Source organism: Mytilus edulis, chromosome 7 (assembly GCF_963676685.1).
Source record: "Mytilus edulis chromosome 7, xbMytEdul2.2, whole genome shotgun sequence".
In the NCBI taxonomy this organism is placed as follows: domain Eukaryota; kingdom Metazoa; phylum Mollusca; class Bivalvia; order Mytilida; family Mytilidae; genus Mytilus; species Mytilus edulis.
In genome coordinates, this window is record NC_092350.1 from 54,964,406 (window position 1) to 54,982,077 (window position 17,672).

The 17,672-nt window shown below is 34.5% G+C and overlaps 1 long non-coding RNA gene across 1 annotated transcript; it reads right to left on the bottom strand.

The window, feature by feature from the left end:
• Positions 1-6,402: 6,402 nt before the first annotated feature.
• Positions 6,403-15,017, bottom strand: LOC139481798 (uncharacterized). Its single transcript, XR_011654688.1, has 2 exons — positions 14,525-15,017; positions 6,403-6,560 (listed from the first exon to the last, which is right to left on the bottom strand). It is a non-coding gene; the product is annotated as an uncharacterized lncRNA (long non-coding RNA).
• Positions 15,018-17,672: the final 2,655 nt, after the last annotated feature.

Sequence of the window (17,672 nt, forward strand, 5' to 3'; positions counted from 1 at the left end):
GTTCATTTTGAGGCAACAACTTTCCAGTTGATTAGTGCACGATTTATTTACTTTGTTTTAGTTCATTAACCAGGAAACCCTTGTTTTCCCCATTTTTTGCCCCTGATTCCTAAATGGTTTGAGCTATAACCCCCACAGTCAATCCTAGCCATTCCTTTGTGGTATGGAAGCTTGTGTTATAATTACAGAGAGATTCATACACTTAACACAAGTCATTGTCTGGAAACTACTAAAATGCTTATTTAGGTCCCTTTTTTTGGCCCTTAATTCCAAAACTGTTGGGACCATAACCCCCAAAAACAATCCAAACTTTCCTTTCAAGGTTATAAACATTGTGTTTAAATTTCATAGATTTCTATTTTCTTGTACTAAAGTGCACTGTATTTGTCGGGAAACCAACTGTCTTCAGATGACGCGGACGACAACGACAACATGATACCACAATATGATCGCAAAATTTTTTTGTAGTCTTATAAAAATGATTGTAATTTATATAAAAAAAATATTGTGTAGTCATTGCTTTGTGACCAACTTTAAAAGATGTCCAAACTTAATACCACTTTTTGAAACCCACTAAGGACAATAATTAATACGCCGTAAAACCATCCGAAGACATGTCTTACTCCTGAGCTAATTCTGTAAAACTGGCACAAGAGACTCAAGGACAACATGACACCAGTTAATTGTGCAGATGCAGCATCAAATCTTCTACTAGTATGACTTTTGAGACAATCATATTACTGAAATTTGTCTAAATCTCTGTAGATCTCTGTAGGTGTTGGAATTAATAGTGAACATTTAAAATAGATATTTTACATGAGTTAGTATTTATGAAATACACGAGTTTCAATAGTGTTATATGTCATTGTATCTGAAGGAATCTATTTTACATAAAATTTATTATTTTTATCATATATTTTTATAATATTTATGAAAATGACACTGATAGATATTTAGTATGACTAGATGATTGTTCCTTACATAAAAAAAAATCCTAAAATCCTCCCCCCCCCCTTTATTTCATTATATCAATTTTAAACTAATTCCTTTATGAAATAGAGATCCTCAACAGTCAACACAAACAATTACTTCCATTTTCACTAGTACTAGTACTTGTTACAGAAATTGTATATTGATTATACTTTAATGCTAGGTTTAAACTGGTTGTAGATTGATTAGTCGCATTTGTCCTCCTCGCTTATGACAATTCAGTTTGGATTATTTTGGGAGGAAAACAAAAATAAAGGAGTCCGGATATTGTTTACGTCATCGGCGAACTTTTAAGTCAACGACAAGACTTTCGTTTAGGACTGTTTTAAAATTTCACATAATTTTCATAAGTACTTGGGGATAATTATGACAATTATTTTCGCGTTTTTTTTATCATAAAAATAAAGTGTATTTGCTATTTACTATCAATTCAAAGTTTACTATTCACTGCGTTCATGGATATATTATTTAAAGATTCTCTATATAATATATCAGTGACCCTGTTGAATAGTAAACTTGGAATTGATAGTAATTATCATTTTTTTTTATTTATAGTACATGTATGTTCAAAGTATACAGAAAAACAGAAAACAAAAATATAACGGACTTTGGAAAAAGGGAGGAGGACTAAAAAAATGTACTTGGGGGACATGACAATTATTTTCGCGTTTTTCTGTATACTATGATCATTCATATACTATAAATAAAGTGTATTTGCTATTTACTATCAATTCCAAGTTTACTATCCGCGACTGTCACTGATATATTATATAGAGAGTCTCAATAATGACTATATCTCCTAGGATAGTAAAATTGGAATTGATAGTAAATAGCAAATACACTTTATTTATAGTATAATATGTAAATGTATGTTCATAGTATACAGAAAAACAGAAAACAAAAGATAACGGACTTTGGAAAAAAGGGGGAGGGCTAACAAATAATTGTCCTGTCACCAAGTACCTATTACTTTTGATACCTTTCCTGAAATTCTCCAGTCATACAATCTTTTACAAAAATTCATTCTACAACAGTTAACATACTAATACCAAGCTCTAAATGCCCGCGATTTCGCGGGTGTGTTCTAGTCAAGTGTTTAATAAGGCTACCATTGTTGGGTGTGGAACGCGGGTTTGGGGTCCGGAAAGAACTGACACCTTTTCTTCTATATTTTTAAGTAAGATGAAATCAAAGAAAATAAGCTTTAATACACCTTTCCATGGAAAATCCTCTTCACCAAACTGGACCATGTCTTTACTTCAGGCAGTAATAATAATTTTAGTAGTATTACATATCATAACTTGAAGCAAACCCGTGTCTTTTTTCGGATCTTTTAGATTGCTGTGATTTATTAATCGAACCAAAACAAAATTGATATATGAGGTATATAATATTTGAAAATCATTAACCTTATGATATTATTATTTTTAAGTAACTAATAATGATGATTGATCTATATACATTTACACATTGAAGAAATGACAGAGTTATAACACTTAAATTGTGTCAAAAATACAGCTATAAAATCCATATATTTCATGGCTCTGCTGTTATGGTTGCATTTGCTCAGTAAATATGACAAACAAATAATGTTAACTTTATAATACATAAAATATATGACTAAATTTGTTGTTAATTTCTACTTCTGAATTGTTTTTGTGGTTACGCTGCTGTCTTGTTACTATTTACATCTCCTTTCATTCATATGCCAGTATGATTGATTTATTTGTAATATATATAGGGGGTTGAATCCGCGTTTCCGGAAATACTGTTCAGTCCGTATATGATTTTGTTATGTAATCGTAATCACATGTACTGTCTCTTTTTCGTTTTGCAAGTGCCATTAAAGGACGTAATTTTATTAGCTGTTGATATTTTGCCTCTCGCACCCCCATACAGGATCATTAAATGGCGGAGGACCCGAAATATAACTTCATTCAAAGGACTTTATTTGTGTAAACCTGAACTGAAATGAACTGAAAATTTTTTTCCCATAATTTTCACTGAACATTGCTGAAGTGGGGAAAACCACGTGGGTGGTCAAATTTTTTATGCAGATTATGATTTTCTTCAAGTTGCCTTATGAATCCCAGTTTTCTGTACGTGAGATTCATCTCATTACAGGCGTATTATTTAACATGCACATTTAATTTTTTTATCTGTACGTGAGATTTATCTCATTACGGTGTTGGTTTTTTTCTTCGTTGATGTCGGCGCCGAAATATAGCAATTTAAATGATATGACCGATGGTGAGTCTACTTTAACTTTACACTCATTAGTTGAAACGGACGACGAATTTACCGACGATTCACTTTTAAGTTCATATTTATTGGCACCGACTAGGCCTTCTCAAAACCAAGAATTAGATCAAAGTTTGCATTTATTAGCCCCGACTAGGCCCTCTCAAACCAACACATTAGATCGTTCTATGCCAATTTTAACACCACAAATAAGTTTGGTTAACAGATTGCATCAAAATAATTTGACTTATAACACAAGTGCATGTTACACTACAAGTACGCCTAGATTAGAACATACAAGTATACCTAGAATAGTACATACAGCTGTCATGGAAAAATTAGCTCCGTGTAGGAAATTCGGGGGATATCCCCATGAAAATGGACTTGTTTTCTTGCGTGAATTTGACTCTTTTGCTACACTACATAATATCAAGCCTTATGAAAACCAAAGGCGAATAGCAGCTTTTCATCTCCAGTTAACGGGCCCAGCCCTCACGTGGTTTAACTCATTAACATCCAATGACAAAAGCTCCTGGGAAAAACTTATTGAACTGTTTAAGAGAAAATATGTTAATCTCGATTGGCAAAGTCCAACAATCATGCTAGAAAATGAGGTTTTTGAACACATAAAGTTGTCACCGGGTCAAGCACTCAAAGATTTTTACTGCCAGCTTGTAGAAAAAGCTCAATTATTACACAAAGCTGATCATGATATTCTCACCAAATTCATTTTATGGAACGCTCATATTGTACATATTTGTTGTAAAATTCAAGACAATTGCCAATGCTTGACGAGGATGTTTATTTTGAACCTTTTTGTCCGTGAGATTTATCTCATGACAATTTATTAATCTGTGTACAGCGATGTTTTTCTTGAACTTATTGTCCGTGAGATTTATCTCATGACAATGCCCTTTGATGATGGTACAACGACTTTTTCTGGCGAACTTTTCATGTTTTTGTCCGTGGGATTTATCTCATGACAATCCGTTACTTTTCCGGAAATACTGTTCAGTCCGTATATGATTTTGTTATATACATGTATGTAATCGTAATCACATGTACTGTCTCTTTTTCGTTTTGCAAGTGCCATTAAAGGACGTAATTTTATTAGCTGTTGATATTTTGCCTCTCGCACCCCCATACAGGATCATTACATATTGATTGTTGTTTATTTGTATCCAGTGGCAAATATTTAAGCATGTTTAGGACGAGAGCAATCTATAGATACAATAGGTTTTATAATAGGGATCCACCGGGATGAAAGAGGGAAATTATAATAGATACCGGAAAAAGTTGGCATATTGGATAGTGACAAAAATCCCTCCCCCTGCAACATGACCCCTAAAAGATTATTACAAGGGTTCTTAACATGCAGAGAATGGGTCGCTCTCTTTACACGAAGGGCCAGATTTAAATTCCTTATTCTGTCCGGTCGTTGTGAATATATATACATCCCTCACAGCCAAACAGACGCCCCACTTTGGTAAGGGACTTACTGCCGGTCGGAAGAAGACTAAAAGTGACCATATTTGTATACCTCGATTACCCTTCGGGTTGCAATGATGAAGATACCACAGACGTGTAGATAATTCACATATGTACAGCCAGTCATTTATACGTCCAGATAAAATTATAGACTTAACATATTACAATGCATATATTTAAATAAGTCTGTGTGATGGTAGATGAAAACGCCAAATCTTTCACATTAGGGAGTCAGACCAGCTAAGAAACGCTTAATCTTCCAAAGACTGAGTCTACATATGCATGTTCCAATCACTTTATAATTGAAGCACACGTATCAAATGAAAATTATGTCTATTCTATTGTTTTATCAACATGAATACACACTTCACAACAACTATAAAGCTGCTATTTGTAACTGGACGCTAAACAACAAACAATCAATCATCAACTAAGCTGACACGGCAAATTTATATGTTAGCCCACTTGAATGAAAAAAAAAAAAGACTTTGTTCTCTGTTATAGTTTTTTTTCATAATTTCATGCGTCCGAAGCGATTTCCTGGATTTATCTTCATCAAACCGAACATTTGAAAGCCGAGGCAGTATAAGTTCCGAAACAGCTGAAGAGCTTTATGACAAAACATACAACAGTTGCACCAACATTTTGTCGATATTCAGTATGTGGAATTCGGTAACTTGTTATTTGCATGTAGGAAATATTGGATAAACCTAAATCTGTTGTTCCGACATCACTTACGCAGGTGTTGTCATTTCTCTCATTGGGCTCTTGTGCGTAGCCGAGCAAGAACCGATGCAAAAATTCATCAACTGAAATAATCAGAATGTTTTAGTTCAGGTTGTATCAGAACTAAACAGCAAATTGCCTATTCATTCCAGGGTTTCCCGTTTGTTTGTTTTTTGTTTTTTTTTTTAATGAAGGCGACTTGATAATTTCTGGGAGAAGGGAAATACACATGTAATTCAGATGTAAAACATTATAAACGGATAACATTTATGTACGTAAAATGTATACGTAAAATTACATTTTATCGTAAAACGTGTAAAGCAAGTCGGTCGAAGACCGCATGCACAGTGGCCTGTATAATGGATTTGAGATTAAACACAAAATATGCATAGAAAGAATAAAGAAATAAAGGCTGGTTTGTAAATTTTCGTGATTTTATAATTATTGCAGCACATGTTTGCAGGAATGAAGAGACAAAATATTTTGCTAGCAGTGTTTTACAAAATGCGTCATGTGAGATTTTGCCTCAAATTTTGACATAGATATAAGAAGATGTGGTATGTGTGACAATGAGAAAACTATCCATCTAAGTCACAATTACTTTATAGTTAAATCTCAGAAAAGACGGATACAGTTACATCACATTTAGTCTAACAAAGATTAAGAGGTAAAATGATGTGTAACAACTAAACAATCGTAGAAAGTTTAAAAGTGAATTCGCAAACACAATATATGTTTTATAATTGTCACACAGTTGTATAATAGTAAATGAATATTAAGAATTGAAAATTCTTTGTTGTCATTAATTGCATTTAAATTAATTAATACTTTCGGCTCTTTCCTGTAAGTTACTAGTCCAACTTTTTAACATAGCGCATTTGAAGGTAAATTTTAATCAAATTTGCTGTTGTCCTTTAAACATATTACAAAAAGGTTACCACAAGGTATGCTTGTATATATTGTAATAGGGTTCTTGGACAGAATAAATGGATTCGTCAAGTTTAAGATGCTTTATTCATACGACATAAATAAATTAACCCATGTATATGGTACAAAGGTCTATCTCCGTATTTGGAAACATCACCAGATCAATAGAATATGAAGATATTCTGGTCCTGATTAATATGGAATAAGTGTCCAGAATATTAAACTATATAACTATTTAAATATGGCTGCTACATGTAAAGCTTTCTCTCAAGGTATATCAAAAAGAGTGGCAAAAACTATGAACTTAATGACTGTGACCAATAGTAGACAAGATAATATGACACATGACTGATTGACTAATGAACCAGAAAAATAGAGTAGAACTGTACTAAGATATAAGAGAATAGAAGAATTGATGAACTCTTAATAAACATATAATAAAACTACTAATTAATATTAATTATTCTAAAAGAAAATAAATATTAATGCTAAACACTACCACATACTCCCCTGGCATCTAAAATGACGTCCACGTCATTTCAGAGTATACAACATAATATCTATGAAAAATAAAAATGAAATAGTATTATATCTGAAGCTGCAATGTACTGATACTGCAATCACTAATAAATACAGTAGGAATCAATCAGGATAATCCACTGAAATATCATCAAATATAAGATTAATAGTATCAATAGTAAAGCTAAAATATAAAACATCAATGATCGGTCAAAATGGCTAATAAAGCCTTCCCTGCTTCTAGCTCTATCCCTGAAAATAAACCTCTAGCAATACAGCTAGAAAGATAATCTGCCTTCTGTCTCCACTCAGCTGGTGTCTCTACAGATGTATCAGTAGGTGGAACTGCAGACTTCGTCACAAAATCACCAGACTGTAACCACTTAGGTTGTGTCCTCTCTCGACCTGATCGACGAGGCAAAACTGGAGGTATATCATCTTCATCATGAGCTGGATCAAGCGTCTCTGGTTCTAAAGGCACCTCCTGCTCTTCATCTTCGTGTAAGCAAGCTAGTTCCTGTACATCTATATCTATATCATGGGCGTCCCCATCTGACTCCGGAGTGTGTAGTACTTCTTCTTCGTGACCATCAAGACTCTCTGTTTCATCATCATCAACACTGGATGAAGTGTTGTCAACCATTGGTCGTTGATGTACAAATATCTCATAATCATCATCACTATCGATATCGGTTTCCTCCATGGTACAGTCTGTGTTAGAGTTGTTCTTGCTAATCTTCTTTTGCAATCTCGTTCTCGGTCTAGGAACTGGTCTAGGTAATGGTTCTGTCGTTGGTGGTTGACTTGAAATATACCCCACAGGCAATAAGAGATTCCTATGTAATGTCCGCTTACGCCCCTCGCCACTATCTTTCTGTACAACGTAGACGGGTATATCGTTGTTAGGTTGTTCTATAACTAGGTAAATATCGTTCTCCCATTTATCGCTCAGCTTATGCTTACCATCAAATGCAACTTTCTTCACTAATACCTTGTCGCCTTTTTCTACCACTGCTCCTCTAACTTTCAGATCGTAATGTTCTTTCTGTTTCTCATGTGCCTTTTTTTGCTGATTCTGAAGCAAGCTTGTATGCATCCACTAGTCTGTTCTTCAATTCTTGTATGTACTTAGTTTGTGGTTTCCTATCTTTGTCCTTTACCAGTCCAAATGCTAAATCGATGGGAAGCTTTGGTTGTCGGCCAAACATCAGAAAGTAAGGTGATTGTCCCGTTGCTTCATGACGAGTGCAGTTGTACGCATGCACTAACGGAGCTACGTACGCTTTCCAGTTGGTCTTATCTTTTGGCTGTAAAGTTCCAAGCATTGACAGTAATGTTCGGTTAAACCTCTCAGTCATGCCGTTGCCCATCGGATGGTATGGTGTGGTTCTTGACTTCTTTATTCCTGTAAGACGGCAAAGTTCCTGAATGATGTTACTTTCAAAGGATGGACCCTGATCTGAGTGAATTCTGTTAGGTAAACCATAATGCACGATGAAGTTGTTGAGCAATGCTTCTGCAGTTGTCTTTGCAGTCTGGTTGCGTGTTGGTATGGCCTGTGCATAACGTGTAAAGTGGTCGGTGATTACCAAGATGTCTTGAATTCCTCCCTTTGACGGCTCTAGAGTAAGGTAGTCAATGCATACGAGGTCCATTGGCTGAGTTGTTATGATATTGATTAGTGGTGCTCTTCCTGGGTCTTTCTTTTTCTTAATACATCTTTCGCATCGTTGAATCCATTCTTCAATATCTTTATTCATCCCAGGCCAGTAAAAACGTTCTCTTATTAGACTGGTGGTTCTGTCTTTGCCTGGATGTCCCATTTCGTCATGAAGTGCTTCTAATGCTAATTTGATGTGTGAAGATGGTATGATGAGTTGATGATGTATCTTCTCGTCGATGGTAATCTCTCTGTAAAGTACATCATCTATAATTCTGAGATGGTTAAACTGTTTACTTAGTGGACTTGATGATATCTTTCCTTTAACTGGTTTCTGTCCAGATTTCAGCTGTTTTTTCCATGCATGGAGTAGTGGATCCATAGCTTGGACTTCTGACCAGTTGGTGTCAGTTGAAACCTCTATGTGCATATCCAAATTACTAATGTCGATGGTATCTGGTGATATGGCATAGGAGTCAATCAACGGTGTATATATGCATCCACATATTGCTTTAATAGAATCTTTGCTGATGGTTGTCAATCTGGATAGTCCATCTGCATCTGCATTGGTTTTGCCTGGACGATATATGATGTCGAAATCGTAAGCGGCTAGTGCAGCGAGCCAACGGTGTCCAGTAGCATCTAGTTTTGCAGACGTGAGTACATATGTGAGTGGGTTGTTGTCTGTGAGTACTCTAAACTTGTGGCCATAGAGGTAATCATGGAACTTGTCGGTTATGGACCACTTTAGCGTAAGAAATTCCATCTTATGTGCTGGATAGTTCTGTTCCGCTTTTGTTAAACCTCTGCTAGCATATGCGATTACACGTTGATGTCCGTCTTGCTCTTGATAAAGTACGGCACCAAGTCCTTGACCACTGGCATCGGTGTGTAGTTCAAATGGTTTGGAGTAATCGACATATCCAAGTATCGGTGCTGATGATAAGTGTTGCTTTAATGTTGTGAAAGCTGTTTCTTGCTTATCTGTCCACTGAAATGCTTCGTGTTGTTGTTTCTTAGTCTTCTTCTTCCTTTTCTTTACATTTGAAGTTGGCATAATGGATGTAAGTGGCTTTGCTATCTGACTGAAGTTACGAATGAACTTGCGGTAGTATCCTACGAATCCGATGAATCTACGTACTTCTTCAGGTGACTTTGGAGTAGGCCAATTCATTACTTTCTCAACTTTCTCTGGGTCTGTCTCTACTCCATCCTCAGATACAATATGTCCTACATATTTGACTTTTTGCTGGAAGAAAGAACATTTTGATGGCGAAAGCTTCAAGTTGGCTTGTCGAAATCTGTCAAAGACCATCTCAAGTCGCTCTAGGTGTTCCTCATACGTTTTAGCAAATATGATAACATCGTCTATGAATACGCAACATATACGCATGTGAAGATCTCTAAGGCAATCTTGCATAAGACGTTGATAAGTGGCGGGGGCGCAAGCAAGTCCGAAAGGCATACGGTTGTACTCGAAGAGTCCAAGAGGTCCTACGGTGAATGCTGTTCTCTCCTTATGTTCCTCAAGTATCTCCACCTGATGGTAACCAGACTTCATGTCTACGGTCGAGAAGTACTTATTTCCAGCCATGCAATCTAACATATCCTCCATTCTTGGCAAAGCATAGGCGTCCTTTTTTGTCTTTAAATTCAATTCTCTGTAATCTACGCATATTCTTAGTGTGCCATTCTTCTTCTTAACTAGAACAACGTTGGAGGCATACGGACTATGAGACTTTCTAATTATTCCTGCTCGGAGCATCTGGTATAAGTGGCTCTTAACATCTTCATACATTGAAGGCGGTATGTGTCGGTATCGTTGTTTGAACGGTCTATCATCTTCTAACAGTATCTTATGTTGTACTATGTTGGTATGTCCAATGTCGTAATCATCTTTGGAAAATATATCCTGGTATGATGTAATGAAATCTTTTCCAAGTTGAAGTTGATCTGATGTTATGTTGTCGTTGGATATGTCTACCTGCTGTAATAATGGTGGTTCAAATTCTTTCTCTTTATTTAAAGGCTTATCTTGTATGAGTACAGGTTGTAATTCAGCAATTATGGCATTTGGTTGAATGGTGACTGTTCTTGTAGTGATGTTACAAATTCTGAGGTTGAACATGTCATTATGCTGGTATTTATAATCTATCAGTGATGGTTCAATATCTAAATCTGATGGTAATATAGATGACTTTGTTTGCTGCGTGATAGCAGATGTGGAGTGGTAAGGTAGTTCTTTGGTTGTCATGGCTTTGATGGATATCTGACTGTTTGGTGGTATAATGACTCTTTTATATTCAGCTGATTTAATTAATGCTAATCTGTTGTTCATCTTTCTAAGTTCTTTCTCTCTCAATAGTATACATCTAAATGAGGAATACCAGGGTGTTGTTAAATCTGAAGTTTGAAGAAATCGGTTGCCAAATCTATCTTTGTAATTATCCATGATGGTTGTCAGTATATTTGTTCCCAACAGAACTGGAACTTTGGAGTGATACGGACTATCTGGTACGACAAGTAGTATGGTTGGATAATGCTGATCAGTTTCTTTCAGTTGAATGTTGGCCTCAATATATCCATGGTACGGTAATGAGTTTCCATCTGCACATTCAATGTTAATAATCTGTTCTAACGGTTTGAGTGGTGTGTCAGTAAAGTGCTTAGTGTAAAATTCATGAGCTATTGTTGAAACAGTGGACCCTGTATCTAGAAGAGATGAAGTTTCAATGCCATTGATGATAATTTTTGATTCAGTTGGTTGTCCACAAAGTCCTGGTGGTATTATTGATTTGCATAAATTCTGTTGAATAGGGCTTTGTATGTTCATGTCGATCGGCTGCCCCTTGTCGATGACATCATCTAGTTTAAAGGTTTGCCGTTGACATCAGTGTTGGCTCCGCATCCTCTGGCAATGTGCGAGTCTCTACCACAACGGTAACATGTAATCGGTTGAGTTGACTGATGTTGATTTTGACCAAAACCTCTGCCATTACCTCTACCATAACCTCTGCCATAACCTCTTCCATAACCTCTATCATAACCTCTATTTCCTCTACCACCTCTATTATATCCTCTACCTCTAAACTGATTAAATGTCTCTTGGTACGGTTGTGGTTGTGTGTCTTGTTGTTGTTGATTTGGTTGATCTTTAAATTGTTGCTTATTATGTTGTGTAGATTCTAACTGTTCAAGGCGTGTGTTTATCTGCTTCAGTGTTGTAACAAGTTCAGATTCCTCCTCTTTCTCATTCATGTCATTAGCAATGGCCTGTTTTGATGTTGCTTTCACTTTTGGTAGTTCATCAAGATTGTGTTCTTTCTCAATCTTTCTTAAAGCTACACGCAAATGATCAAATGTCTTAAAGCGTTCCTTCTCATAGTGGCTGATATGCTTTATATCTGGTCTAAGTCCTTTCCAAAGCATGTCATGCATCATGGTATCTGCTTGTGGCTTACTGACTTTCCCTGAATAGATGGCTTTATCAAGTATTCCTTCCAAGCGACAACTCCATGCTGAAACATCCTCGGTTTCCTTCTGCTTTGCATTGTAAAAGTCACTCATGATGGTTTCAAGTTCATCTACATTGCCAAAAACGCTTTCCATCTTGCTCATGATCTCAGTTAATGATGCATCTGTTCCTAAACGCATTGCTACTAATCCTGCTTCCCCACGCAAAGCTCTACGTATGGCTTGGATGATAGCTTCCTCTGAGTGGATCTTATCCTTCATGAGTCCAAGTACTTCATATTTCCAAAGTTCATCTGTTGTTTCACCTCCTTTCTTTTCACCACTACCAGAGAAAAGTTTGATTCTAGGTGGCTGAGTATAATGGGATGACGTTGATGGTTCCTTCTTAATAGGTTGCGTCTGTTTTCCCATCTGTAGTGTTTCTATTGCGTAAGCCTCAATCCACTGTTGTAATGCCTCAGGTGTATCGGCCTTTGGTTTTATATGCATTTCCTTTAAGGTGTCGACGAGCTGTTGATATTCCTCATCGGCCATGATGTCAAAATATGAATGAATGTATAATAAGATATCCTAAATCTACAAGGAATATAATAAATATTAGCACCTATAAAAAAAATAAAGTTATCTACAATAAATACAAAAAAAAAATATAAGTATCCTACAAGAAATAGCAAATGAATGTTAATAATCTACAATAAAGAAGAAAGTGTGATTAAATTCCTAAAATGAATACCAAATGTATATATTAAGTACCTAAAATTAATATGAAATAGAATTAATTACCTACAATGAATAAGAAATAATATTAAATACCTAAAATGAATATAAGCAATGTTAAGTACCTTCAATGAATACAAAAAATTGTTAAGTACCTTCAATGAATACAAAATTATATTAAGTACCTTCAATGAATACAAAATAAAGATAATGAATAGCTGAAATCAATACAAATGTATTTGACAAACCTATATAAATCTATCTGGTAAATCTATATAAATTTATCTCGTACTCAAATTAGTCAAAATGAAAACAAATATCTGGTAAGTATATCCTAAAACACAATGCAATATGATATAACTATATGTATCACCAGTAATCTATGATGGATAACGAAAACAAAATAATATATATACTATATGACAAATATGCAGCACTGAAAATTCAAGTAAAGATTAGTTAAAGTCCAAATATGAAACAAAATATCAAAATCTGAAATTAAATAATAATTAATAGATCTGAAATATCAAAGTTAAGTATTAAATCTGGTACCAAGGAACTAAACTAACTGTAAAAGAAATTATGTATAATGATTAAATACAAGTATCAAAATACAGAAAGAAAAAAAAATAAAGTCAGCTCTCTAATAGTATAGTAATCTGAAATTATAAAGTACAATTAATTTTCTGAAATTACAAAAAAAAATAAAAGCCTAATTATGATAAACACAATATGCAAAGAAAGACAACTTAATAATAGTGCAGATTATCTACCCTGATAAAAAGAAATGAATAAGTATATCAAGTATGTAAATATCTAAAACACAAGTATGAATATATACAAATATGACACCAGTACTATATATAAATAAATATGAACAAAACTAAAGTAAAGATTAGTTCATCAATAGATCAAAGTAAAGTAGATAGAATATAAAGTAAAGTTAAAGTACAAGTATAAGTATAAGCAACAGTAACAACAAATACAACTAAGGTTGGACCACAACACAACTATACCAAGTTTTACTGTGTAACCGAAGCCTACTGTGTAATGTAAGTTTTATATGTATGGGTTTGGGTTACTTACTACATCAAATCAAATACCAAATATGTCTTCTCGTCTCAATCTATGAGTTCACTCAAATGTATCTATATATCGCTATCTATATCTGGTTCGCTTATAGACTATCAAGTGCATGTATGCTTTTAAATGTGTATAAAAGTGTATTAATTTACATGCACTGCAATGCACAAAGTAGGGTAAGTGTCGGGCAAGGCAAGGGAAAATTTATTAAAATGTGAAAGGTCAAGGTCAATCACAGGTTCATATCAACATTCAATCATACATACGCAATCGTAGACATGCAAATAAAATAAATACACCTATAGTATCTCACTATTGATGTGTATGCGTGTTAACAAAGTGTAAGTGAATGACAAGAACAAACACAAACAGGTATGTATTAACACCTACCAATCAATAGTACACAATGTAAACAAATAAATGGCTAAGTACAAAACACAAAAGTCAAGTGTAAATACCAGCTGGATTTTCAAAAATTTTCTAAGTTTGGACAAGCAGACCAGTTGTCAGTATTATTCAAACAAAGAAAATTTATAAACAGTACAATAATATACAATATCAACACAAAACATGCATGATAATGGCCAATTTCAAATTTTGGATGTTTTCAAAGTCAATGTTTTTCTTCAATAGTGGCTTTCTGATACCAAATATTTACAAAATATTTATATAGAGTGTAAACTATGTGTATATTCTCACCATTTCATTACATAAACAATGTATACAACAGCAAATAGTCTGTACAATAAACGATTTTCACCAACGTGTTGAATATTTTCGACTGATTTTTCCAATCTTCCGATGGATGTCACGTCCTAAATCCTGACCTTCAGTGAGGCTCCAACAGGAAATATGTCGTTGAACGTCTAACCTACTAGTGGGCGCCAAATGTAATAGGGTTCTTGGACAGAATAAATGGATTCGTCAAGTTTAAGATGCTTTATTCATACGACATAAATAAATTAACCCATGTATATGGTACAAAGGTCTATCTCCGTTTTTGGAAACATCACCAGATCAATAGAATATGAAGATATTCTGGTCCTGATTAATATGGAATAAGTGTCCAGAATATTAAACTATATAACTATTTAAATATGGCTGCTACATGTAAAGCTTTCTCTCAAGGTATATCAAAAAGAGCGGCAAAAACTATGAACTTAATGACTGTGACCAATAGTAGACAAGATAATATGACACATGACTGATTGACTAATGAACCAGAAAAATAGAGTAGAACTGTACTAAGATATAAGAGAATAGAAGAATTGATGAACTCTTAATAAACATATAATAAAACTACTAATTAATATTAATTATTCTAAAAGAAAATAAATATTAATGCTGAACACTCTACCACATATCTTCTAAGACAAGTTAGTCTAACTCATTTGCAACTTCTATAATGTGTAGAAGTGCTGCAAATATCCTGTATAATCAAAAACGCATGATATGGGGTATCCATGATTCATGACACAAAATCAGGAAACAAACACGAACAACAAGGGAACAACACTTGTATTGCTGTTTTTCAACTCGGCATGCTCGAAGTAACGGCGAGACCCTAACACGGAGCAAAAAGACCCACAGCAAGATTAAGACGTCTCCTAGTACATGTTTGAGCGGATTTCTTGCAAACTGACGAAAACGCTACAACTGTGAATTAAAGAACAAAGGCACATGATAATACCAATATAAAAATCTGTCAAAGAAACAAAACGTGTATCATATTTAAAAATAACGTGTAAATGTCACTATTTTATCTCCTATACATTTCTAGGAGTATGACTGGTCAACCGCGTGGAACCTTGTATATTTTGGGGTTAATATGCGTGGTTTATTTCTATACACGTTTACCAGTGGTGTTACTTCCCTTTGTGAAAACAACACGGTGTTGAGGAAAAATCTGAAAGGTTTCAACAGACGAAAATATTGATAATGAACGATTGAAATAAATTCATAAAACAAATTAAATTAAAGTAACAAGTTTTTATTGTTGGCATTTGTTTTTTATAGACCAATGGAAATAGGTTCTTAATATTGAAGACGACGTGTTCTCTTTGATAGGCCACTATTCTAAATACCACATGTTAAGATAGTCGGTAAGATAAATTCGTTATACAAAGTGCTATTGACCTAATACAATATATATGGGGTCAGTAAATTCCACATGGGGAATCGAGCTTCAAAAGTCCCATGTATATCGTATTAGGTCACTAGCTCACTAGTATTCAGTTACATAATGATATTTTGTTTCTGGAGTTTAAAGAGCTATAACACAGCAGCGTATGCATGTGAAATTTCCATTTGATACGATATCCAGTGACTTCAATGTATATCCTATCAGGATTTCAATGATAAAGGGTTGTTGCATGCAATTGATAAAACAGTTTGGGGGTGTCATTTGGTATTATAGTACATGTAGTACATGTAGAAGTTAGTCGGTCTACACTTTAACGGATACTATCATGGTTTGATTGACTGTTACGCAATATCTACATGTATGTCACAGATGACCAATGATTTATTTCACTTGGCTTAGCTCCGTCCTAATCTCTACAATATAGCAATACTGTATGCGGCTTAAAACTGGTGTTTGCTTAAAAGATACGACAGGTGTCACTAGTGGGCATCTTCGTTTCCCCCGATTTGTGGAGGAGTTCATGTTGCATCTTTAAGTTATAGGCTTCTTTGTCTTTTCTTTGTGTTTGGTGTTTTTGGTATGGTATTCTGTTTTACTTCGACTAATGCATATGGTTTTTTATCGCTACCTCTTTTTACTATATCATATAGATAGTTTGTGTACGTATTCCTTAATTGGTATTGTCTATGAACACCAGACTGACAATGAGCTGGTAGCACTGAAAAACTAATTAAAAGAAATAACACATAAAAGATTAAACATGATACATGTAACTGTATGTAATAAGTTTAAATGCTGTATAAAATTAAAATTGTAGTATTTAAACCATAACCAAAACGAGAAAAAAAAATAACCAGTCTGTGGTAGTTTAATCGGTTAAAATACGCATATTATGCATGCCAAATTGATGACAGTGAATGTAAAATACAGCTTACAAATGTAACATGTATCGATGTAGTAAAAGGGTTCTTTAACACTAAAATGTTCAGATATACAATGTTGTTTAATTATCCTTTTATTTGAAGTCGATAAAATCTGATTGAAATTTAAATCATTAATTTGCAATAACTTAAATTAATGAGTATAACACAAAATCACGACAATCTTCATGCTGTAAAACATGAAAATATTAAACAGGGGAGATGTGGTATAATTCACAATGAGACAACTATCCACAAGAGTTCAAATGACGAAGATATAAGCAATTACAGGTCGTCGTACAGCCTTCAGTTATGAGGAAATCCCATGCCATATAGTAACAGTAAGAGTTCCGATATGAAAAATGTGAAACAATTCAAACAAGAAAACCAACTGACATATGATATTTCTTACAAAACAGTTTACGAAAAGCAAATATGCCACAAATGAACCAACGACAACGTCTGAATCACAGGCTCCTGACTGTAAACAGGCACATACAGAATGTGGAGAGGTGTAACAAAGCTCCCCTAAAATACTAGGTGAAAGACAATCAACTAAATTTGAAAAAAGTAACAGTGTCTAGTTTAATAACAGCCGGACAGAAACTTTAGCATTTTAACATCATAATGTGGCAAATGTTCTCTCATATCTTATTAGTAGATGCTAGTGTGATGTTCATGTGCACAGTTATTGCGTGATATATGACTTACACGTCGAATTTCCGAATTTGGAGGCATGCAGATATGAAAACATGCGGTTATATTTTGATGTAAAAAATACCAA